The 26,366-nt window shown below is 47.1% G+C and overlaps 1 protein-coding gene across 6 annotated transcripts in view; it reads right to left on the reverse strand.

The window, feature by feature from the left end:
* EHBP1 (EH domain binding protein 1) overlaps positions 1-26,366 on the reverse strand; it is a 1,903,610-nt gene that overhangs the window by 731,781 nt on the left and 1,145,463 nt on the right. The gene's annotated exons all lie outside the window — the stretch shown is intronic.

A 26,366-nucleotide genomic window follows, 5' to 3' on the forward strand; every position in this document is an offset into this window, starting at 1 on the left:
AGAAGAAACATGTCACCATTTTCTCCCCGTTATATGTGAATTAGAAGTATGCGAAACTGAATTCTTATAGTCAATTGTATTAAGTAACACAGAAAGATCAAACAAACCTGAAGAGAAAGCAGACGAAAGTATCTGAATGTATGATCAAATCATTCAAAGATATAAAATGTTAACAAGCTCAAGTGGTTATTTTAAAGTTACACGGCTGAGGAAACAGACTTTGCAAAGCAGGCAGCTTTTATGACACGGAGACACGATGGATTAACTTAAAGGGCTGCAACCCAGACAGTGTCAAGAGTCTTTAAGAACTCTAATTTAAAGCTCAACCACGGTGACACAGGCTGTGACTGGAACCACTGGAGACAAAGGAGCCTCAAGCGCATAAGGCTTTCAAAATTATGAACAAAAGATCAAATTTTACTCTCGCAACAGTGACACAAATATTGCATGAGAACAGCAAAGAGTAGCAGGCGAATCAGAAACTATAGCGAAGTTTAAGTAAAACACAGAAGCCATAATAACAGTGGTTCCACTTCCAGAGTGCCACTCCATTCTCTTTTTTACCGTCATACTCATCCCAGTCTTCCCCTCCTCAATGAGAGGCACGTTTAATAGGGAAAAATACACATGTTCTCAATCCCCAACACAGTATAAAGGCAATGATAAGGGGCCTAACGCAGGCCCATGCAACGCAGCGGGCCCCAACCCCTCAGCCCAAGGCCAATGAATATCCGTGAGATATGGTAGATTCAGGTCCTCTTCGTTACATTCTGAACGGCGGCGGCGGCCCCATCATTTTGTTTTACGTCACTGGCAACGCCTACTTTATTTCAGCAGACTATAACTTCATAGTTATAATTCATAGCCCTCGATCAGCAGAATGTACTTTATTGATGGTACACAAGGAATTCTAAGAACTGCGCTGAAGGTTTCCAACAATGTATCTTGCAAATACTGCAAATAGAAAATTGTGTTATATCTAGCACTCTTTCTTTTGTACTTAGATCACATATATTCTGAATTGCATGACTATGCTTCTCCATAATCGTTTCTGCACCTTACCACTCAGTTTTTAAGTACACCTCGTAGACAGACAGACACACACACACACACACACACACACAAACACACACACGTACCACCATCCTTGTGGGGACTTTGTAGGAAACTTGCCTTTTGGGGACTAAACTTTCCTAATGTTTTAAAAATATACAAATAACAGAAAAATGTAAAGAAAACATTCATAATACTGGAGTCTACGCCACAATTACAAAAATATTGTTATTTAGTCGCATGCACAGAACCATCCTTGTGGGGACTTCAACACGTGTTACCATCTTTGTGGCAACTTGTTTCTTAATATTTTTGATTGAACACAGTCATGGGCACATGGCTACATGATTATCTTATCAGAAATATGCACAATAACATAATAGTCTTTTCAGAATTGAACGACTGCACATATCCTAGTGGTACACATTAGACGGAGTATGCGAAGAATACACCAAAAAACATCATATATCACGATTACAGACTGTAAATTAAACTGTATGTAATGCTTAGTGCTCAAGCTCTTAGGACATAAGGGACTCAAACATGGATAAATTAAACGATGGACACTAGCATTATGGGCAAGTAGAGCTCAGGGGGATTACTTTAATTTATGTCTAAGTAGGTATTGGACCACATCTCTCTTGAAATACCATATAATCTTGATATCTGCAAAGGGATGGATTGTGATGATACCCACAGTGGTCATATATGATCATAGCAGAACCATAGACTCTTCAGTGATGCTGTCTACAACAATGGTGAAAGTCCCCCACAGAGATAGTATGTGAAAATAATTATGTTCAAGTCCGCATTGAGTACGTGTATGATTATTGGAATGTTCAAGTCCCCACAGAAATGGAGTGCAAAAGTAATCTTGTTGAAGTTTCCAAAATATAGTGTGCAATTATTGTGATGTTCAAGTCACTATTGAGCTAGTGTGTAGGTATTGGAATGTTCAAGTCCCCACAGAGCTACTGTGTCGTTACTAGGATGTTCAAGTCCCCACAGAGAAAGTCTGTGGTTATAGTGATGTTCAATTCCACACAGGAATACTGAGTGGTTACTGGAGATGTTCAAGCCTTCGCAACAACAGTGTATGGTTATTAGGGTGTTCAAGATCTCACAGAGATGTAGTTTGAAAGTAAAGAACAAATTACTTACCTTCGATAACGATGTGTCTGTAAGAGACATACATTAGTTATAGATTCCTTACCTAAGAATCACCCCTAGATGTCAGACTGGATCCGGAGAATTTTTCTGTAGCAGTACACCTGCGTGTCGGTTGGTGGCATTGGTCAACTCCGCGTCCGTAGTCGCCAGGATTACGCCACAGTGTCTACTTAGATGCCGCCTGTGAGGGATTCCCCCCGACCCAACCCAAGATGGCCGCCGGGTTGGACCCAATCGGAAGTGGGGTTGGCGTTCCAGTCGTCCACAACCAATCAGGCCGTGCAACATCCGCTTTGTGGACACAAATGGCCGAGTCTACAGAGCCGAGAGAGGGAGAGCCGGAACAGGAGACGGACGACCCAGAGGAGACCTGTGAAGACGCCCCGAGGAGGAGAGACCGAGGAGAAGACGCCGACAAGAGCGAGGAGAACAGCGAGGATGTCACGAGAAAGAGTGACCAAACCGAAGACACCGAAAGAACCCCAGAGAACGCGAGCGAGACCGGCCCCCTGAGGGAACCAGAGGCGGCGGGATCTCACGATACCACGGTCACCAGGGACCGTGGCAACAGGCAAGTGACGGGGGAGACTGGGTATTGGTTTAAAGGGTGGTGGACAGGCCGCCTGAGCACCTCACTGCGTCGCTAACACCAATACTCCCCCACTTAGGCACTTCACAGTTAGGGACCGGTATAAGGTGCACACACCCCCTTCCCTGAGTGTACAGAGTGAAGCCAGAGACCCTGACGCTTGTGTTTTCTTTCCTTTACTTTATTCCCTGCCCTGGATTCTAGAGGCCGGTCCACATCCTCAACTCCGTGACGCCAAGCTCCACCCGAAGAAGGGATCAAGAATCCAGACCTTGCTCGGAACACCTGTTTCATTTACCATTGACTTTCCTTAGTTTGTTTAATTTCTACCTCAGTGACTGTACAACTGACCCCTTCATGTGTGTGTGAAGGATGTTACTTTGTTCATGAGCCAGCCAGAGCACCAAAAACCAAGAAGAAGTAATAAAGCTGGTAAACCTTACCCCCAGACTCGCTCATATCTCCGTTTACCTAGGGATCGGGACGGAAGTCCTGACACCGCCCCTGTGTGCTGACGTCAGTTCTGACACGACTTTCCATGCCAGAAGCGCAAAGCCATGCAAGATACTGACCACTGGTGCACAAAACTAGGGCCCTGGAAGGGAGTCCCTATCCCTAGAAGTCAGTTTTCAGAACGGGGAGGATGGGTGGGGTGGAAAGGAATCTATAACTAATGTATCATTACCGAAGGTAAGTAACTTGTTCATCTGAAAGAGACCATTAGTTATAGAATAGATACTATGCCTGGGCGGTAAATTCCGTTCCGCTTGCGGAATTTGGGTAATTTCACGTTCTGCGGAGAAAGCTAAAGTGCCCAAAATTCTGCATCCTGTGACTTCGCGAAATTTTTGCTTTTTCGCGTTCTCAAAATGCGTGTTCGCGAGATATTTCCCCCCGAGCACGCAAACAGCGATTGCGAACACTAAAAAAGCATCGCGAGCAAGCAATTCCACGTGTTCGCAGAATTTCTTCGTGTTCACAGAGATTTTTTACCGTTCCGCGGAGATTCGCATAACGCGAATACGCGAATTACGCCGACCCCTAATAGATACCACAGCGATGCCAACCCCGGAGGTGGGTCTGCAAACTAAGTTCACACCATAAAGTCCTGGCACACAGAACGGCCAAAAAGCCATCTCTCCAGACTTTTCTAGCCAGGCAGTAATGTTTTGTGAATGTGTGCAGGGATGCCCACATAGCTGCCTGGTAGATGTCAAGCAACAGAACTCCACGTCCCAAAGCAGTAGAGGCTGCAGTCGCCTTGGTAGAGTTGGCGTGCAGTTCTACTGGAAGTTCCTTTTTCGCCAAAGAATAGCAGACTTTGATGCATAGGTCAACCCATCGAGAGATGGTACGTTTGTGCACGGGCCGATCTTTCTTTGTGCCCACATAACCCACGAAAAGTGGATCGTCCACCTGGAAATCTTTAGTGCGGTCAAGGTAGAAGGACATCGCACGTTTTGGGTGCAGACGGTGGAGTCTCTCCTCTTTGGAAGGGTGCGGAGGCGGGAAGAAGGTGGGTAATGTGATGGTCTGACCTAGGTGGAAAGAGGTAAGCACTTTGGGCAGAAAAGAGGGCCTACTGGGAAGGACCACTTTGTCCGGATGAACTGCAAGAAAAGGAGGCTTGGAGAAAAGAGCCTGAAGCTCACTCACCCGGCGAGCAGATGTGATGGCAAGCAGGAAAGCGGTCTTCAAGGTAAGAAGACAAAGACGACAATTATGTAGTGGCTCAAAGGGAGCACACATAAGGAAAGTAAGAACAAGATTCAAGTCCCACTGGGCATTACGAAAGGAGAGGGAGGAAAGAGATGAGTGATGCCCTTTAGAAATCTATTTAAAGTCGGAGACTTGAAAAGAGAAGGCTGATCAGGAAGGCGCAGATAGGCAGAGATGGCCGAAAGGTAGCTTTTAAGAGTGACCAGAGCAGAACCCTGCTGGGTCAAAGATCGAATGAAGAGGAGAACCTCTGAAAGAGGCGCAGAAAGGGGATCCACAGCCTTAGCTGTGTACCATGCCAGAAATTTGTTCCATCTACAGGTGTATACCATTTTAGTGGAGGGACGCCTGGCTGCCAAGATGACATTACAGACTTCGGGAGGAAGGTCGAAAGCCGTAAACTGTCGCCGCTCAATCTCTAAGCAAGGAGGTGGAGGCCGGACAGGTTCTGGTGACGGACGGTCCCCTGCTGCTGCGACAGAAAATCCTCCCGAAGAGGCAGTCTGATCGGAGGATCAATGACCATGATCAAGAGCTCGGGGTATCAGATTCTTTTTGCCTAGTCCGGAGTCACAAGAATTACTTGGGACCCGTTGCGCTAGAGCTTCTTCAGCACTCTGGACAGAAGTGGTACAGGCAGAAAGGCGTACAGGAGGCCGCAATTCCACACGCGACAAAAAGCCTCGCCGAGTAAGTGCCGCCTTGAAAACTCCAATGCGCAAAACTGCTGACATTGCGAGTTCTCTTCGGTGGCTAACAGATCTAACCAAGGCTCCCCCCACTGCCGAAAGACACCTTGCACCACTTCAGAGTGAAGACACCATTTGTGATCTATCCTGCACCTGCAGCTGAGTTTGTACGCCCTGGCGTTAAGGAAACCTGCCAGTTGTTGAACCACCAGGTATATGCACTGATGTTCCAGCCATATCCAAAGGCCTATTGACATAGGGTCCACAACCCCACCAGCCCGGTTTGTTGCAGTACCACATGGTGGTGGTGTTGCCTGTGAACACCTGCACTACTTTCCTTTGACAGAAGGAAGGAATGCCTTCAGGTCAAGACGGATCGCCCGGAGCTCCAAAATGTTGATGTGCAGACCCGACTCCGCTGGAGACAAGAAACCCCTGATCTCTGCCTCGCCTAGGTGGTCGCCCCATCCCAGGAGTGACGCATCCGTCACTACTGTGAACTCTGTTTGGGGAAGGGAGAGGGATCTGCTGTGGACCCAAGCCTGGTCAGTGAGCCACCACTGCATTTGACGTGCAGTCCCTTCCAGGATCTGAAAGAGATCAGAAAGATTCCCTTGATGCTGCGCCCACTAGACCTTCAGGTCCCACTGCAGAGCCCGCATTTGTCACCTGGCCTGATCCACCAGAAGGATGCAGGAGGCCATGAGGTCCAGCAGCCTCAGGGTCATTCGCACCAAAATCTGGGATAAAGGCTGAAACATCGGTATCATAGCCCGAATATCCAGGACTCGCTGCTCGAGAGGATAAGCGCAAAACTGCACCGTATCTAGAACTGCTCCGATGAAAAGGAGCTTCTGAGAGGGAATCAGGTGTGACTTCGGCATGTTGATAGTGAACTCCAGCGAGTACAGGAGGTCCGTCGTAGTCTGGAGGTGGGAGATGACAGCCTGGTGCGAGCTCGCCTTTAACAGCCAGTCGACGAGATAGGGGAAGACTGAAACGTGTGATCTGCGCAGATGAGCTGCGACCACTGCCATCATTTTCGTGAACACCCGAGGGGCACTGGTAAGGCCAAAGGGGAGCACAGTAAACTGAAAATGTTCGTTGCCTACCCTTAACCATAGGCATCACCTGTGGGCTGGCAGGATGTGGACATAGGCGTCCTGCAAGTCCTACGCTACCATCCAGTCTCCGGGATCGAGGGCAGACAGGACCTGAGCCAACGTGAGCATTTTAAACTTCCTCTTCCAGGGGAAGCAGTTGAGGACCCCGAGGTCTACGATAGGACGCAGGTCTTTTTCCTTCTTGGGTACAGAAAGTAGTGGGAGTAACAACCACGACCTAGTTCTGGCACAAGGACCCTTTCGATCGTTCCCTTGGCCAAGAGAGCTGCAACATCCTAGCAGAGAAGGGCCAAGTGATCCTCAGACATGCGATGGAGTGTTGGTGGCATGGAGGGGTAGTCTCGAAGGGGAGGGAGTAGCCCCTTTAGACTATCTGCAAAACACATCTGTCCGATGTGATGTTTTGTCAGTGGGGGAGTTGATGGTGAAACCTGCCGCCCACTGGCCTACGGTGGACCTGAGAGGTTGGACTATGAGGGCTTGGAGGCTGTTGCAGGGGGGGCATGGTGGACTGGCCCACTCGCTGGCCCCCAGACCTGTGTCGCTGGGTCCCATATCCGCGGCCACACTGAGGCTGGGTAGCTTGCATGGCCCTGTGGCCAGATTGGGTGGAACGTGGCGGGGCACCCCTTTAGTAGCTATGAAAGGGGTAAAAGGTCGACTGCACGGGGCGAGAGGTTGCCGCGAGGCTCAAGGAGCTAGCTGTAGCCCTAGAATCCTTCAAGCGCTCGAGCGCTGAGTCCATCTTGTCGGCGAAACCGTTCTGCCTAGAGTCAACGGTATCCAGCCCACACCGAATGGCAAACTTAGCTGTGTCTCGGCCCTCTGCCCAGGAGCGGCTGGTGACATTTGAAAGTGGTGGGCGTAAACTGATTTGCATACTGCATAGTTGCGAGCGCAGCGAGCGAGCCTGAACCACCATAAAGAAAGGAGAGGGAAAGAAAGGAAAGATCTGTAGAGATCATAAAAAAGTTTGAAGTGGTGTATACAGTCCCCAATATAGTCTCCTATTTTGAGGGGCATACCCTTTCTTGGTGAGCCAGCCTGTCCAATGTCATGTATCAGTCCATGATAACACACCAGGTGTCCAGTGTATGTGCCTTGTGCAGCCTCATTTGTGTGAATTGTCCCTCCAGGGCACTGGTAGTCCTAGATTTCTAAGCATTTCATGATGTCTTCAGATGATATGTTCCCCCCACATTTCCATAGGGTCACTGTAAGTCGCATATCAGTGTTTCTTTCCAGAATATTACACAACTCATCTCTTAACCCCCGGCCAGAAACCTTGAATCTCAAGACAATTTCATAAGATTTATAGGAACTCTCTTCATGCCCACAGCTCCCAGGCATTCAGTTTAACTCTTGCGAAGTGTGGAATATTTTAAGTTACACCCATCCGAATCGCATTCTTATCACCGTCCCGCCTACCCTTCCCCAGAGCATATCAGAGGTTCCTTTCAGTTAGGGTCTTCTAGAGAGTCCATGTCTCTTTCCCATTTCCTCCGCAGTCGTTCCAGACCATTGAGAGAATTGTTCATCGGTGTTCTCTGAATAAGCAAATGTACCCCTTTTACTGTATATTTAAGTCACTCTCTACATATTTCCTTAGTGCATGTCTGAGCAGTAACTACTAAAGATTCAGAGTTTCTTCGATGGTATTTCTGATGCAGCAGTTAAAAATAATGAAATCCTGAACATCCCCAAACATATGTCACATCTAGTTATTCTCATCATGCCCCATCGTAGAAAGCATGCATCCCTCAATACTTTCAGGACTCTAGTGTCCTATCACAGTGGTGTTTCCCCCATAAGTAGGCCCTTCCAGCCATCTTGGCTGTGGCATACCAAGTTCATACAATCAAGTCTCTGGGTCTGAGCAGCCAGGCAGCGTGTTTACCTCACGGTATCTGTACAACACATGCAGATAGTCCCAGTCACCCTGTGCATCTCTACAGTGACATCTCCTTCCTGAGTACCAAAGTCTACTCATTTACCATAGACAGCGGGTACACCCAGTACTAATTACAAATGAGTGGAAAAAGTCTCTTTCCTTACAGAGTATTACAGATAAATTCTGGTCAGTCCACCATCCCACAGCAGGAAGTGTAAATTTCATTTAAAGGCACAAGTGGAATTTACAGCTTGTTGAATGCTGTATATGCAGGCAGCTGTAACCGGCGTTTGAATTCATGTAAGTTAAACTTTTTTTAATCACTGATAATTTTATTGTTGTTTCGCTCTAAATTTTCAGTAATTAGACACTTCATCAAATTAACCCAAAATAATGGCTGAAATAAGAGAAGTGAAATGGGGCAGTGGATTCTCGATAACGGAAGAAAGTGTAGGAAGTCTCAAACGAGCAAGTAGCTGTTCTGTACATCATGGATGTCAGCTGGGGGTGGCATCGATAGAAGCGGCTTGTAATGCTCTCCAACTCCTGTAATCAGGATTATTAAAGCAGTGGCACGGGCAGAAAATGCTTAATTTCAGCTCTTCCACTAATTGCAAAGTCGCAAACCGCATGCTATTACGGTCTTAAGAGTGAGGTCAAGTTTAGGATGCCATCGGGGTGTCAAAGAGCGTGTGACTGTGTTATCCCATCCTCTGCCCCCCCCCCCCCCCTTGAAGTTTTATATAGCGCAAACTTGACCCCAAATCAAAGCGCTTTAAATGAGCACCAGTTGCGTTACATGAGGACACATTAATTTTTGTCAGGCAGGGGACGGTTAAGTTATTTGGCCAGAATCACAGGATGTTGAGCAGTGTTTCCAAGACTCGAACCCGGTTCCCCAGTTTTAAAGTCGACCGCCCTAACCGTTACGCTGCATCCTCTCTTGTATTGTGATTTGACATAAATGTATCACGTGCCACTGTTTTATGTACGAGTCATGTTTAATTCTGTTGCCCTACATAATATAACTAACAAAAAGGGTCTTACTTTTAATTTCACAGGACACAGCACGTGACGTGGTGAGGGCGAGGCGATCTGCTGCGCACGAGCCCCTAGAGAGAAGAGAACGTCACGCGTCACCTACACTACAGCCAGCGGCGCGCACGTCCCGAAATGGCCAATCACTGCATGGCTTCACATGAAGTCATACAGTGATTGGCCATATAAAGTGCTGCTGAGGGAGTGTGCCACCACCCACGCGCAGCATCCAATGATGGATTGCCTGCCCTTCTGCGCAGTGGACCAGCCAATCTGGCTAGGGGGGCACATTTACTACTCGCTCTTTTCAACCCCAGGGGCTGAAGGTGAAGGTGAAGATAGTGGAAGGTATGTACACGCATGCTCGGGCTAGTTACAGCCCAAAAATTCACATGCGCAGTACTGCTGCAGCTGAGTGTGGACTGTCAATTAAGCTGCAGCAGCACAACCCAGCCCCACCCCCTGAGCACTCCTGATTGAGTCAGGTGTGTCCTGGATTCCCGGCCGGTAGCGCTGCGGCGCTTATAACATTCGAGGAGGTTAGACTGTGCTTGACGCCGGTGCATCCATGTGGCTTAGTGGGGCTACGCCCCTACGCCCCAATGGACGCACTGCGCCTGCCTCTGCACGGGTGAGATCGGCCCGGGACTCCTCTGTGCAGTGTGGAAGCACGTGTGCAAACGTATCCCACACTGTATGGGAATAATGGCCCAAGATGCATGCAGTGTTCACCCACCACAACGCTAAGCTGGCAGAAGAAAACGTCTTCTCAAGGTGGTCCAGTGTCTCGGAAACCCTATCTGGGGGAGCAGTAGGAAATGCGCCCTCAACACCTGATCCGCCCGCAGACACGCCGTCGAACTCTGGGACCTACTCGACTCAACCACCCCAGACGTTGCCTTCCTGACGAAGACCTGGTTGAACCCCTCCTTGGCACCCGACATCGCCACAGCCATCCCGGACAACTACAAGATCACCTGCAGGGACCACACCAACGGAGTAGGAGGAGGAATTGCCATCGTCCACCGGAACACTCTAAGAACCTCGATCATCACTGACGACACCCTCAGCACCGCCGAACACCTGTACTTCCAGATCCACACCGACCCCAACACCTCCCCTTAGAGGAATTCTCGTCTACAGACCTCCTGGACCCCGACCACAGTTCAGCGACTCCATCACCGACTTAATCAGCACACAGCCCTCCCATCCTCCTCGGAGACCTGAACTTCCACCTCGAGAACAACAACAACACCAACTCCACCACCCTGATCGACAACCTCTCCAACCTCGGACTCAGCACCCACCCACTCCGCTGGCCACACGCTCGACCCCATTTTCTCCGCAAGCCCCCACGTCTCCTTCAACCACACCACCGAACTCCACTGGACCGACCATCCCTGCATCCACTTCGCTTTCCGGAAGCCCACCACACACCACAGCACCCAACAGATGCTTCGCCGTTGCTGGAGCAAAGTCACTGAAGACCAGCTAACCACCACTCTCCCCCAAAGCCCACCCACCGACCCCGACACCGCCGGCCGCAACCTCAGACAATGGATCGACGACTGCACCAACACCCTCGCCCTGTTAAAAAAAAAACTACAACAGCCACACCGGCAAGAAAGCCAGCTGGTTCACTGAAGACCTCCAGGCCTCCAAGCAAACCTGCTGTAAACTAGAAAAGAACTGGCTCTGTAAAAGAACACCGGACAGCTACGAAGCCCACAAGAATGCCACCCGCAGACACCATCACCTCATCAGATCTGCCAAAAGGGCCTCCTTCAAAGACTGCCTTGACAACAACGCACACAACAGCAAAGAGCTCTTCAACATCGTGAAGAAACTCTCCAACCTCAGCTCCAACATCAACGACATCCCACCTTCGCAAGACCTATGCGACTCGCTGGCAGCCTTCTAACATCGCAAGATCGCGTACATCAACAACAGCTTCAACATCACGACCACCCCGACAACCACTGAGACCGCCGCCCCCACGACCACCATCCACACCAACCGTGTAATCTCCTGGACCAACACAAACGACGACGACACCATCAAGATCATGAACTCCATCCACTGCGGATCTCCGACAGACCCATGCACACACCACATCTTTAACAAAGCCAGCACCGCCATCGCACCCCATCTCTGGAAAGCCATCAACATCTCCTTAGAGACAGCTACCTTCCCGGAGAGCTGGAAGCACGCCGAGATCAACGCCTTACTCAAGAAACCCAAGGCGGACCCCAAGGACCTCAAGAACTTCCGGCCCATCTCCCTTCTCCCATTCCCGGCGAAGGTCCTCGAGAAGACCGTCAACAAACAACTGACCTGCTGCCTTGAGGAGAACAGCATCCTGGACCCATCCCAGTCCGAGTCTTGCAGCAACCACATCACCTAAACTGCCCTCATCGCCGCCACCGATGACATCAGGGCCCCGCTAGACAACGGGGAAACAGCTGCCCTCATCCTCCTGGACCTATCAGCTGTCTTCGACATGGTCTGCCACCGCACACTTCACACACGCCTCCACGACGCCGGTATCCAAGAGAAGGCCCTGGACTGGACCACCTCCTTCCTCTCTGGCAGAACACAGAGCGTCCGCCTACCCCCCTTCTGTTCCGAAGCCACCGAGATCATCTACAGCATACCCCAGGGCTCATCACTCAGCCCAACGCTGTTTAACATTTACTAGGCACAGCTCGCCCACGTCGCCCGACTGCACAACCTCAACATCATCTCCTACGCCGATTACATCCAGCTGATCCTCTCCCTCACCAAGGACACCCACACCGCCAAAACCAACCTCCACGAAAGAATTAAGGCAGTCACCAAATGGACGAGGAACAACAGACTAAAGCTGAACTCAGACAAGATGGAAGTCCTCATCCTCGGATCCACCCCCTCAGCCTGGTACGACTCCTGGTTGCCAACCGCACTGGGAACAGCTCCAACACCCACCGACCACGCACGCAACCTAGGGGTCATCCTCAACTCCACCCTCTCCATGACTAAGCAGGTCAACGCCGTCTCATCCTCCTGCTTCAACACCCTCTGCATGCTCCGCAAGATCTACAAGTGGATCCCCACCGAAACAAGAAGAACAGCCCTCTACGCAGGAGCCTCGGCCAAACTCCTGAAATGGCTTCAACATATCCAGAACGCCTTTGCACGCCTGATCCTCGACATCCCCCGCCGCAGCCACATCACACCCCACCTAAGAGACCTGCACTGGCTCCCCGTCTACAAGAGGATAACCTTCAAGCTCCTCACCCACGCACAAAGGGCACTCCACAACACCGGACCAGCGTACCTCAACAAATGACTCAGCTTCCACGCTCCCACCCGCCAACTCCGCTCTGCCGCCCTCGTCACAGTCCCCAGCATTCAAAAAGTGACCTCCGGTGGCAGATCGTTCTCTCACCTGGAACAACATCCCCATCCACCTACGGCAGACCCAAGACCTGCTGACCTTCAGAAGACTCCTCAAGACCTGGCTATTTGAGCAGTAGCAGCTCTCCCCACCCCTCAGAGCCTTGAGACCCTCACGGGTAAGTAGTGCGCTTTACAAATGTTATGATTGATTGATTGAATGATTAGAAGACAAGGCTTGGACACCAAGCTCTCGGGGTGGGGTGTTGGGAGAGGAAAAGTGTGTCGCCCTTTGCCGAGCGGTGGCGTTGGGCAATAATCCTGTCCACAGGAGCCCCTGTGCTGGGCTTGTACCAAGTGCCCAGAAGGATGTCTGTGAGGGCTTCATTAAAAGGCAACAGGGGCTCTGAAGAGGCTGCTGCTGGTTGAAGTACCTCTGTCAGACGGTTAGTCCTGACTGCTACCATAGTAAGCTCAAGGTTCAAGGCCTCAGCCGCCCTATGCAACACCACTGCGTAAGAAGCTCCATCCTCCATTGCTACGGTAGGGACGGGGGGAGCATGCCAAGATCTGGGGAGGTATCCAGACCACTGGCATCACCAAGTTCCTCTCTCAAGTCCGGTTCCTCAAGCTGGTCAGCAAAAGTGTCTCCAGACCCTCTCAGTCCTCCTCACCCTCCTCTGGCTGGCACTCAGGGTGATAGGAAATGCAAGGGATGTACAGCAGTACAAAAGTACCCCCCAGCACCGATACCCACATCGGGCGACGTCTGTCCGGCACCGGGTCCAAGTCAGGGGTGAGGCTGGGGTCGACATCAGTTGGGAGCACAACAAGCGTTGGGGGTGTCGTAACTGCAATTAGTGCCAGGGAAGGTACTGTGAATTCAAACGTGCGCCAATCTGGATCCAGGCCTGTATACTCGGGGGCCCTCTGGAGCCGGAGCCGCCGGTAAAATGAGGAAAGCGTGAAGCCATCCCAGAAGCAGGCTCAGAAGACAGAGCTGGAGAGCGATGACTCACCTGGTCCTGCGTCGGGTCGGCCGACGGATGGGGAGAAGGCGAAGAGCGATAATGCTTCTTCGCCTTCTTCTTGTGCTTCAATGTACCTGAGGAGTGCGAAGACTTTGATGACGAGTGGTGGTGGCTCCGCGACCTGTACTGAGACCTTCCTCTTGACTGGGACCTCAAACGACACGGAAGTCAAAGCACAACTCCAGGTACCAGAGGCACACGAGGTGCGGATCTGTGACAGACCTCAACTTGTGACAGGAGTCACAAGGCTTGAAGCCGGTCCGACGAAGGGACATCCCTCATGCTACCAGGAGTCAAAGACTTAAAAAAAGACACCGACAAAAGTCAAAAAAGGTTTAGTCAAAAAGTGACCAAGGGGCACGCTCTCTCCGGATCTGCGCTGGCTGGTGCAGAAAAAGAAAGAACGGACGTCAGCGTGCAGGGGTGGCTTCTAAGAAGACACTGCAACGTCATCCAGTCGGCCACGATGCGGAGGTGACCAACACCACCTACCGACGCGCAGGGGTACTGCTACAGAAAAATACTCCAGATCCAATCTGACACCTGGGGGTAATTTTAAGGTAAGGAATCTATAACTAATGGTCTGATTATGTTCAAGTCCCTACAAAGATAGTTTGAGAAGAGATTGTTCAAGTCACCACACATATAGTCTGTGAAGATAATGATTCTTAAGTCCCCACAGAAATAGTGTGTGTGACCATAGGCATGTTCAAGAATCTGCATAGCATGTTATTATAATGGTGTTCCAGTCCCTAACAACAAAGTGCTTAGAGCTTATCATGATTAAGTCCATATAGCTGTAGTGTATAAAGTTAGTAATATTCAAGTCCTCACAGGAATAGTGTGTGATTATAGTCATGTTTAAGCCTTCACATAGTATATGATAATTGTGGTATTCAAGTCTCTACTGATATATTGTGTGAAAACGATTATGTTAATGTGTGCACAGTGATAGCCAGAAAACCCTCTGGATGATAGTGCACTCACCAAATCTGCATAACATAACATAGTGTGAAAAGATAATGATATTCAAGTTCCCACAAACATATTGTGCGATTCTAAGTATGTTTAAACCACTGCATGGTGCGTGATTATAGTGGCCCTCCAGTCTCTGACAGTGTGGGGAGATTATCATGGCCAAGTCTATATAGTGATAGCCACAATACCCTCCTGGGTAATAGTGCATTCTGCAAATCTGTCCAAAATAATGATGTTTTCTACAAGGAAATAATGTGGTTATTGGGATGTTCAGGATCTCACAAAGATAGTGTGTGAAGGTAAGCATGTTCAAGTCCTCACAAAGATGTGTAAGGATAACGTTCGAGTCTCCACACAGATAGTGTAAAGATAATGATGTAAACGATTGTAAATGAATAAGCTACACTTGGCGCCTAGTATAACAGGTTTTTATTCCTCTGCTTGTAACTGTGAACTCAACCCCTTAAACGTGAACTCTACTCACCACACCCGAATACTTACCCCTTAGGTCTATGGAGTCCATCAGGAACCAAGAGAGTCCAGTTATCGCATATATGTATCAATCACCAAAGTCGTGCATGCGTCAGGGGTGGACTACACTTCAAGCCATATTGTCCAACAAAAAGAGAACGCTGCACTCGCCAGGGAATTTCCAGTTATTTATTGAAAGCCAATTCACTCCACCTACACGTTTCAACCACACTGGTCTTGATCACGGTAAACAATTTTAGTCCATCATTACGTTCGTTTTAAATACCTCTCTCCCACATCTTCCATTAAGAGGCATTGTGGGAATGGTAGTTCACATTGTCATCTCTGAACAAATAACAATAAAAAATATCACAATTCAAAAGAAATCGAGCGGTATTGTTTAAATGTGCATATTTAAAAATTATAATTTCATAGCATAGTGTAAATAATGAATGTTATCATGATTATGTAATTATGTGATATAACCCACATTGTCATTATTATGCAAACGGTATAGTACCGTGCAGCTTCTCACATACTATCATTTTATGGATATACCTGTGAGTTATTAATGACGTTTTCAGGTGTAACTGAGTGTCAATCCCTTTCTGAAGTTGCGGGTGAGTGCCCAAATTAATGATTTAAGATATAATTTCTATCGTCCTATTATGTAAGTACCCCTAACTATAGTATGCACCTCTATTTTTGTTATATATCCCATCTTTTAATACAAGCCCCAATAAATGGTGTTCATATCTTAACAAAATTTATATGTCAAATTTAGACATTGATCTAAATCATGTTAATTTACTGGCATAATTTCAAACACACTTTAAAATTCCATTATAGGTGAATGTACATTTCTTCATCTCCATTCAAGCCTAAAGGGGACTTCGTCTTAAATCTAATAATGAGTTGTGACTCCAGACGTCTCAATTTAAGAGTTCTGTTCCAGCCTCTTTCATTTCTTGGGACAGTGGCTATTCTGGAGTATATCATATTTAGCCAGTTCTTCCCTTCATGCATCATCATGTGTTTCGCAATAGCATAGTTAGTGTTTTAATTTTGTGTGGCCCTTATATGCTCCAAGATTCTTTTTTTCAATGGGCATATCGTGCTGCCTATATATCTTTTGCCACAAAAACTCATTCAAATAGACTACATATATCGAGTCACAGGTGATTTTTTTCATTGCTGCTGTAAACCTTTCCTCGAGGATCTCAAATGATTTTCATGTTCTTACCAATATTGCACGCTTTGCATTTGCCACACTTGCTAAAACTGTTTTGTTGATCTTGCAAACAGTTCTTAGATGTTTTCATCATAAGGTGGCTCCTTACCAAGTTGTCTGCCAAAGATGGTACTTTCCTAAATGTTATTTTAGGCTTTGTTCCCAATTTCTCTCCAATATCCGGATCTTTCCTAAACACGTTCCAATATTTGTTCAACATCTTTAGGATTTTGTGACTCTACTTGCTGTATGTTAATTTTAACCTGACAGCTTCAACATTTTCATCAGTATTCTTCTTTTCTTTGTTCACATGAGTCTGTGCCCGAGTGAGAGATCTCGCTTTGGCTTCACGACGTTTGATGTCACAATGTTTGTATCCCCTCAAGCAAATAAAGAACACACTTGTGTAAGACCTTTATTATGTTCCTTTTGTGTAGCTCCAAAAACGAATATGTTACTGTAACTGAACGCATTCATGACAGTTTGTATGATACATCAAATGACATCTTGAAAAAGTTCGGCAGATGATGACACACCAAAATGTAATCATTTATTTCTGAACTAACCAATATGGTTATAAAAGACGGTCAAGTACCTGCAATTTTCTTTGAGTTCCAATTAATGATAGCCCTTGTTCTAATCAAGACGATAGAAGATTGTGGCACAATTCAGTGTGTGATCATTTCAGCAATTTGTGGACCAGCAAGTTTTTCTTTTTTAATTACCTTGTTCGCTTGACGCATATCAACACAGACGCATACAGCTCCTTCACTGTCCTTTAGTCATGGTTCTGGGTGATGATCATTACCTGAGGGTTAGGAGACTCCGGAAGCACAGGAAGTGAATGTGGCTACTGTGTGTGTCCACTTGGGTCATGTGTGCGTAAGTGCTTATAGACATATCCTCGACTAGAGATTAAAGTTCTCGCCTTTCATTATGTGAACCATTTGCCGAAGCGTCAGCACAGATTGAACTTGCGGGTAATGCTGCGTCATTCAACACAGTGGTGCTTCGTATACAGATCCTGCTACAGCTAGACCGATCCAGCACTTGTTACCGAGCATTCCACTCTGTGTCTTCTGGTTGTGGTGTGGAGTGGGTCCACACTACGTCTCTTCTGGACAGTCCGACTTGGTCCCCCCAGTGCTGCCTAAACTCTGAAACGTGGTTTTTTGATATGCGCAGTGGGATCGCTACAAGCCACAATTCCCATACACGTTGTAGCACTTCTTTTGTTTATTTATGCCTATTCATTTTTGTTGCAAATTAAAAGCAACTATTGAAAAAGTCGTAATCGTGGTTATGAACTGTGTGAACGCTATTCAGCGACCAAACAATACATGCGCAGCAGCACATGCTTATTTATTTGATTTGAGTAAGTTCACATTGGGAACATGTAAACAACCTTTTCTGCCCGCGCTGGAGCGTTTATCTTGCTTTGTTATCTGGGATTGTTCCTTTTAACCCTTGGAGTGTTGTGCCTGCAGTTAAGCCGGGTTACCTTCGAGCATGGAGCACTTACTTCACCTATAATTTCTGCGTTGGGTGCGCATGATCCATTTCTATAGTACTGCGCATAGGAGTGCTCATGTTGATTCACCTACTCAGTGGATTCTCAAAAGGGTATTCCACTAATTAAATTTTGGGAGACTGATGTGACCTAACATCCCAAGGTGACTATAAAAAGTAACACGTTTTTCTGCCTGTGTGTGTGTCTGTACAAGAAGCAAAAGTAACAGGTCTTCTGATATCACGTTTGTCACCCTAGGATTCATAACCCTAGATGGTTTCCTGGTTCCTTCCTATATCCTCATCCATTGGATTCCTTTGACCTCACTATGACTGATAGTTCGTGTTCAGATATAGATCTGCTGCCAGGGGCGGGAAGGCATGCACATTCTTGTCACCCTAGAGTAGGTTCTGACCTCTATTCATCTTGTTTTAAGGTCGTATTGCAGAAGAACCTATCACTGCACCATCTGAGATTTCCTCTACCCGCCCTAACCTTCACCCTGATCTTCGTTACTACACATACACAGGATGGAGGTAAGGGATGGTGGAGGTTATTCATATCGCCTCTGCAGGATCACTTCGCAAGCACATGGTAAGGCTCGCAAAGTTCTGACACCTTTTTGGGCACAACCACAATAGGCAAAACCCACGGAGTTGGACATGTAGATTGCTCAATGATATCATGCTTTAGTAATGTTTCAAGCTATTTTTCAACAGCCTCTTGTGGATTAAATGAAATTTATATCTTTGAGCGACATGACAAATGTCCTCCTTGATATGCAGTTGCATTTTCATAGTCTGAAGTTTTCCCATGAAACAACTACAGCAACTGACTTACTATTTTGTGATGCGCATTCAAGTTGTAGTTCATAGATTCACTCCCATATCAGCAGCAGTATTGAAACCGAGTATACAAGCACTTGACACAGTACCTTGAAGTACATGAATGGTTGGTTGTACTTTTGTCTTTTTGTGTTTCATGGTGTCTAAGAATTAACTTTGACTCTTTAAAGGCATTGATGCAGCTCATGTATACACTTTATTCTTCAATGGTGTGAAACGGGGAAATGGAGACAGTTTGTGTTATTTCTCATCATGCATGATGTTTATTGACACACCACTGTCAATAACAAAGGTTATGGAGCAACTGTTTACTTTTAGTGTAATTTTCAGACAATGTTTGGATGACTTTTGTAATTTTACTTGTTGACTTTTCTTTGACTTTTATCCTTCTCTGCATGCGGCGAGTCCCACATGCACACGATCTTTTGAGTTTTTGAGGTAAACATCGACATTTGTCTTCCTCACTGTCACTCAAGAATGAAACTGAGGAACTCTTGGACGAAAGTTTAGGCGACAATGAACTACATTTAGTGTTGATTTGCCTCAGATGATGTTGCTGCTTGACCTTGTGGGAATGCGTAGTACGTCACTTCTCGAACTTTCCGGCAGTTATTTTGTTTTCTCGTCATGACACACTTGGCCTTTTCTTTGTCTTGCAAACTGTTACAAAATGGTTCTCCTTCCCACAGCCTTTGCATACTTGTCTAATGGTGGGAAATTTACCTTCTCATGGAAATGAAACTCTACATCTAAAGCATAGTTTCCTTTTCTGTAACCCCTTGCATCAAGGTGGGCGTGGGTGGAGGACAGCCGGGTGCCGTCCGAACTCCGCTCATGCAATACAGCCGCACTGCATGAAAATTCGCGCAGCACGGAAATTGTTAAAGACATCACTTGGTGTCCTTCAGCTTTGTGTTTCTGCTTATGTCTCACGTTCATGACTGACTCATTCTGGGCACTTCCGTCTTCCATGTCAGCAGCTTGTCGATCAGCACGGACCTCAGCTTTAGCAGCCATGAGAACCCACTCCAGACTACAAGTTTCTTTCAGCATTCATCGACTGAATGAATCTGACAGACATCCGTCAATAACTTGTAGCCATATAGCTTCTTCATCATTAAATTAATTGAACTTAGTGTTTTACGAGCGTATCAAGTCTCTTAACAAATGTGTGGATTGTTTCACCAGCTTTCTGTCATTCCTGACTGAAAAGATATCTTTCGTATTTGATATTGGATTGAACTTGAGATTTGACGCTTCTTTGATTTGACTGTATGTGATTTGATCATTTCACGGTAGTTTCTTGATTACCTCTTTTACTCCTTCATCAGCTAGATTTTTTTAGCTATTTGACAATCATTTTGTTAACTGTTTCGTTTTTTTTTTTTTTTTTTTTTTACAGAGTTTTATATAGCGCAAACTTGACCCAAATCGGGTATCAGAGCGCTTTAGATGAGCACCAGTTGCATTGCATGAGAACACATTTATTTTTGTTAGGTAGAGGGAGATTAAGTGATTTGCCCAGAATCACAGAATGTTCAGCGTCATTGCCGAGGCTCGAACCAAGTACCCCAGATTAGAGCTCGACAGCCCTAGCCGCTAGGCCAACTCTTCTCCCGTGAGGGAGCTGATTCTATGGCAGGACCAGAGGGGAGGATTTTGATCCGCTGTCTTTATTTTCCAACACCAGCAGATTTAACATTACAGAAAAAGTTAGGGACCTTCCGGGCAAGGTTGCTGTCACCCCTGAGATAGGTGCCAAAATGGCCACTTTTCTCCAAAAGTATATTCGTGATCCCAAGAAAGAGGTCGAAGGGTCCTTGAAAGCTTGCCAGTACAAGCTCCTGGACGCCTGTGGTCCTCTCAAATGTCAGATCTAGCAGAGGAGGCAAAAGCCTCTGGTACCGCACTTTTCCCCCGGAGTCAGTCTCTGGCTGGGACCAGCAAGCTATTTTCTTCCTGGGGAATGAGAACTGCACCCTGGCTGCTTATTGCTTAAAGTGGACCCAAAACTAAGGGACTTGGTCTCCTCTGAGGCAGGAGCAGTGGCGGATGGGGGTCTTTTCGGTGAGCCCTTTGTGAAGGAGCTCACGAAATTTGTGTCCATCTTCACCACTCTTGAAATGGCGCAGGCCTCCATTAAAAGAGTGTTCCACCCAAAGGTTTTTGTCGAGGTCGGCCGGTGGCGCTCAACCGGCCGCTTCTACACTCAAGCCCCCAACAAAGGCTTCAAGAATTGCGGAAACCAGCCCAAGCAAGAATTCTTCCAGTCTCGCAGAAACAGAAGAGGCAGAAGCGCCAGAGGAGGAGGCAGAGGCCAGTTCCAAAATCAATCAGGTGAGTCTCTCCCCTTACCCCCATTTGCGGGTGAGGGGCAGGTTGGCTTTGTTCGCTCACAATTGGGAGAACATTACTTCCGATTCTTGGGTCCTTAAGACCATAAAAGGGCTCACATAGAGTTCTACGGGACCCCGAGGCAGGAAGGCCGGCCACGGCCTCTGGTTTTCACGTCAGCTCAGACGGCTCTGGTGGACGAAGAGGTTCACGATCTCCTCCACAAGGGGGCGATAGTGTGCTCTTCCCTCCACCCAAGCGGGTTCTTAAGCAACATCTTTATAGTGGACAAGGCAGACGGGGGTCAACGCCCGGTTATCAATCTAACGGAGTTCAACAGTTGGCTGGTTTACCGCCATTTAAAAATGGAGGGAATCCACCTGCTGTGCGACCTCCTGCGCCCAAAAGACTGGATGGTGCACCTCGATCTGAAGGACGCTTAACCTTCCGTCCCGATTTTCCCCCCGCATGGCAGGTTCCTTCAATTCCTGTGGAAAGGCCAGGTTTACGAGTTCACAACGCTACCTTTCGGTCTTTCCTCAGCTCCTTGGTGCTTCACCAAGGTGCTCAAGCCTGTGGTGGAGTACCTCAGAGCAAGGAGCTTACGTCTCCTGATTTACCTCGACGACATCCTTCTCTTGGCTCAGTCTTCAACCTTGCTCGCAGCTCCGGATGATGGTGCATCTCTTGCAGAGCTTGAGTTTTGTCATCAATGGGAAAAAAATCCCTCGATTCCAGCCCAGCAGACGACTTTTTTGGGGTTTGTTATAGACTCAGGCAAGACGACATTGAGTCTTCCAGGAAAGTTTCCAAGAATCGGCAAGAGCTCAGAAAAGCACGCTGGCCCGGCCCACCACGCCTCTTCGGCAAGTGGCCAGAGTGGTGGGCCTTCTGTCCTCCGCCATACAGGCCATCTTTCTGAGGCCCCTGTATTACAGGGCCCTCCAACAGTTGAAAGCCACCCATCTCAGGAGGGGTTTGCAGTACTCGGAACTCGTTCCCCTCACAGACGACCTGAGGTTGGAAATGCAATGGTGGCTGGATCACATGAAGGCCTGGAACGGGAGGGCCATTTTCGGCTCAGCACCGGACATCGTCATAGAGTCGGACGCCAGCAAGTCGGGCTGGGGGGCGCGTTGCGGGGACTCCTTTATCGGAGGAAAATGGTCCGCAGACGAACAACGCCGTCATATCAATTGCTTGGAACTTCTTGCCGGTTCCTTCGCCATCAAACGCTGGACAAAAGACAGGATCAGCTGCCATGTCCTTCTCAAAATGGACAATGTGTCCGCTGTCCGCTACATAAACCACCTGGGGGGGGGGGGGCACAAAATCCAAGGTCCTAGCGGACATGGCGTATCGGTGACGGCGTAGAATCTTCCGGCAGCGGCCAATGTGGTGGCAGACTGGTGCTCCAGACAGTGGTTGGATGGGAGTCTCTGGCAATTGGATACCAGAGTCTTTCAGAGGCTCCAGGCCCTTTGAAGCCCCTTCTTGAAGGACCTCTTTGCTTCTCGCCTGGACCATCAGCTTCCCCGGTTCTTCAATTGGAAACCGGATCCTCTGGCGGCTGTGACGGACGCCGTCCTCCAGGACTGGTCCCTGGAAAAGGTGTACGCCTTTCCACCGTTTGCAATGATCATGTGCCTCTCAGCGCAGTTTCGCCGTCAGCAGGCGAAGGTAGTGCTGATCACGCCTTATTGAAAGTCGCAAGTATGGTTTCCAGTTCTTCTGGAACTTTCTTGGGATTCTCCAATCCTTCTACCCCCTCGATCTTATGATTCTTCGTGATCCCCAAGGAGGGCCTCACCCGTTAGTCCTGCAGAATCGGATGCCCCTCATGGCTTGGAGGATTCCAGCTGCATGGGCAGACGGCACCAACAAACAATACCATTCGGCTTGGTCCAGATGGGTGGGTTGGTGCCTTAGCCGGGGTCAGGATCCTGTGGGGTGCAAAGTGGTCCACGTACTGAATTTCCTGGCTGCCCTGGCCACAGAGGGCTTGGCTTACCGCACCATAAATTTGTACAGATCAGCAATTTAGGCGGACCACGACCGGTCCAGGGCGTTGCAGTGGGAGAACATCTCTTTGTATGCAAGTTATTGAGGGGTATTCGATTATCCCAGCCTCCTCTTCCTAATTATTCACAGTTGTGGGATGTTAACAAAGTTCTACATCTTTAAGCCCTGGCCTTTGAATAGGTACCTGTCTCGCAAACAACTCTCTGCAAACTTTGCCATGCTCCTTTGTTTGGTCTCCTGCAGGACGGTTTCTGATGTGAGAGCTCTGGATCTCCCCAGTCGGGTTTCTTCCCCCCAAGGGGGTCACCTTTCATGTTTCACACCGCACTAAGTCGGACTCTAGGGTAATTTCGTACCCGGCTTTTAATAGACACCCTAAGTTGTGTGTGGTGCCCTGTCTCAAGGCTTATGAGAGCATGACAGATGAATATCGCCCTCACGGTGTAAACCAGTTGCTGATTTTTCTCAGGAAACCTTTCAAGGCTGGTTCTTCCCCCATCATTGCACGATGGGTCAGATGGGTCATGCACAAAGCGGGCATTGACATCTCGCACTTCGGTGCTCATTCAGTGAGAGGAGCAATGGCCTCCAAAGCCTTTACCCTCGGAGCTCGGCTCAAGAATATTATCAATGCCGCTGACTGGTCATCAGACTCAATGTTTAAAAGATTCTATTTTAAACCAGTCATTGAAATGGCTTACCTGGTGGTGGACAAGCTTTTAAAGAGCATAATCCTCGCCTCCGGTCCTGCCATAGAATGAAAAATGTCCTAGTAGACACAAAGGAAAGTTTCAATTCTATTAAAGACTCGGACGCGAGGATTATTCCCTCCCAGAATTCCTGAGGAATTAGTCGCTCCCCCCCCACCTTATTCTATGCATCAACTACGCCGAAAGGTATAAGTATTGGTTTCAATATCTTTGTTTGAGGGTGTTACTATTCAGAGTATAACTGTATTTGTATTGACAATTTATTATCCTTGTGCCTTTGTTCTTATAACTTTGCTTCTTATCGGTATAATACCTTTGTGAACCTTGTGATGGTTAAGTACTGATTCATTCGATGTTCTCTTAATTCTTTCAGGACCAGAGACAACTAAAACGGACTAATACAATTCGTTAATCTGGATGGTTCGCAGTCAAGAAAGAGGAGATATCTCAGCATTCCCCGGAACCTAAGGACATGTGTGGATGCTGACTGGTTGACCTCTTGGACTGACCTTTCCCCGGGCTTCCTGGGAAAGAGAGTTTTTTTCTGTAATGTTAAATCTGCTGTTGTTGGAAAATAAAGAAAGCAGAGCATAATTCTCGCCTCCGAGTCCTTAATAAAATTGAAACTTTCCTTAGTGTCTACTAGGAAATTTTTCATTCTAATTTATTTCTCTGTAAAACGCAAAATAGATTTTTTTAAACTGATGAACATGTTCCAGTTCATACATACTTTACATTATAATCTTATGCAAGTACCTAACCAAAAATTAACATGGAAATTCGCTGTTTTATACTGCATTCATTGAAAATAAACAAAATGGAATGCCTCTAATGGATCTTAACTTTTGTAAGTAGAAACATTTACTAGTACGTTTCAAGTGCTTGGGCATACTTATAAAGAAACTATCTTGTAAATGCAATCGGTGTTTGTGGTCGACTCACAATGCCCCCACTGGTGGAAGCAAGTAAACTAACATTAGTTCCAGATGCCTTTTCATAAACCAGGGTGATAAATCTTTCTACAGCTTGTGGCAAGACAAATATGTTGTAAACACGAAATACCAGGAAGGCAGTATTTCATTTTTATGACAGTCAGACAAATGAGCTATTACACAGAATGTTGTCTGGACCATATATCTGTCAGAAACACAGAGAACATTTCTTGTTGCGCGGAATCGAACCTGTGAGAGCAATGATCAGCAGAAGCCACGTGGAGTGTTCGGAAAGGTTTCATCTCTGTTGTGCCTAGTGTTTTGTTATTTAAGAAGCCATCTCGAGATCTAAGACCGTCTCACGTCTTATATCGGCAGTAGCTGTATCTGTCGGCGTCATGGCAATATTACACATACAGATCTGTGGCAGCAGTATTTGATTGGCCAGAAGTATAAGCGGTCAGCTGGATTTCACTGCGGTATGTAAAATGTGAACTACCGGATCAGCGCTAAAGTTACATACGATGCAATACGGTACTAATATTAAGAGATAGGCGATTTACTGTTGACGAATTGAAATACCGCCCGCAACTTTTACAGCAGACAATTTAAATGCTGTCCACACAGCTGTGTTCACATGATAGATCCCCTAATGCGGGAGACAATAATATAAGAAACTTGGAGTAAAGAGAGCCAACTGTTCCTACTGAAAAGTTCACTAGGCCTTTCATTATGGAGTATCCCAAAAAAATACCCATTTACCATCTTTTCACTTTGGAAAGAAAAGAAAAAACACTTCTACATTTCCAGTTTAAAAACAGATAAGTGGCAACAGAGACAGCGTCAGATTGACAAAGGCCATGCCCATCCAGGCACCGCTAATCTTCTCTCACTTTACTTCTCACTGTCAAGGAACATTTAGGGGTGACTAGGCATCGCTGCTGAACCCCTGGCATGCCCCTTGCGACCCCTGGCACTGCCTTTGCGCCCCCTCGCGTTAGCAGTAGCAAAATCAGTGGCAGGAACAGAAGCAGCACGTCCTTATGGACGTTGGTGGGGCCTTCACTCACCTCGATTTTTGTAAATTTTTTATTATACTAATATTGAATAATACTACATTATTCGCTATTAGTTCAATGAACAATGGAGTACAAATAGCTGGAATATGACAGCTGAGGTAAGTAAACAAAATGCTATTAAATGTATGTATGTTGTGTGTGTGCTTGCAGTTTTGAGTGTGTGCATGTGTGAATGAATGTGTGTGCATGTGTAGGCAGAGTGTGTGTGAGCGAAAGTGACATGTGAAGTCACTACCACTACCCCTGGTATTTTGAGAACCATGCTATATATATATATTTTTTTTTTTAAATCAGATTTTTATTTAATATATTCATCAAACAACAAATCGAGAGATATTACTCAGTACAGTCATATGGTATCATTAAGGATCTCAGAAGAAACAACATTGGGAGCATATCCCCAAGTGGTACTCTAAATGTATAACCTACAGTAGATGATATATATCAAATGGAGATATCCACAGCTGTACATTACTCTTCTTTGGCATAAATTCAGTTAGTCGGTCCATCCCAGTGTAGCATAATCATAGAAATTAAATATTGCACACTGTGACAACAACCATCATTGTATTAAA

This window comes from Lissotriton vulgaris, chromosome 6 (genome assembly GCF_964263255.1).
Source record: "Lissotriton vulgaris chromosome 6, aLisVul1.2, whole genome shotgun sequence".
Classification (NCBI taxonomy): Eukaryota; Metazoa; Chordata; class Amphibia; order Caudata; family Salamandridae; genus Lissotriton; species Lissotriton vulgaris.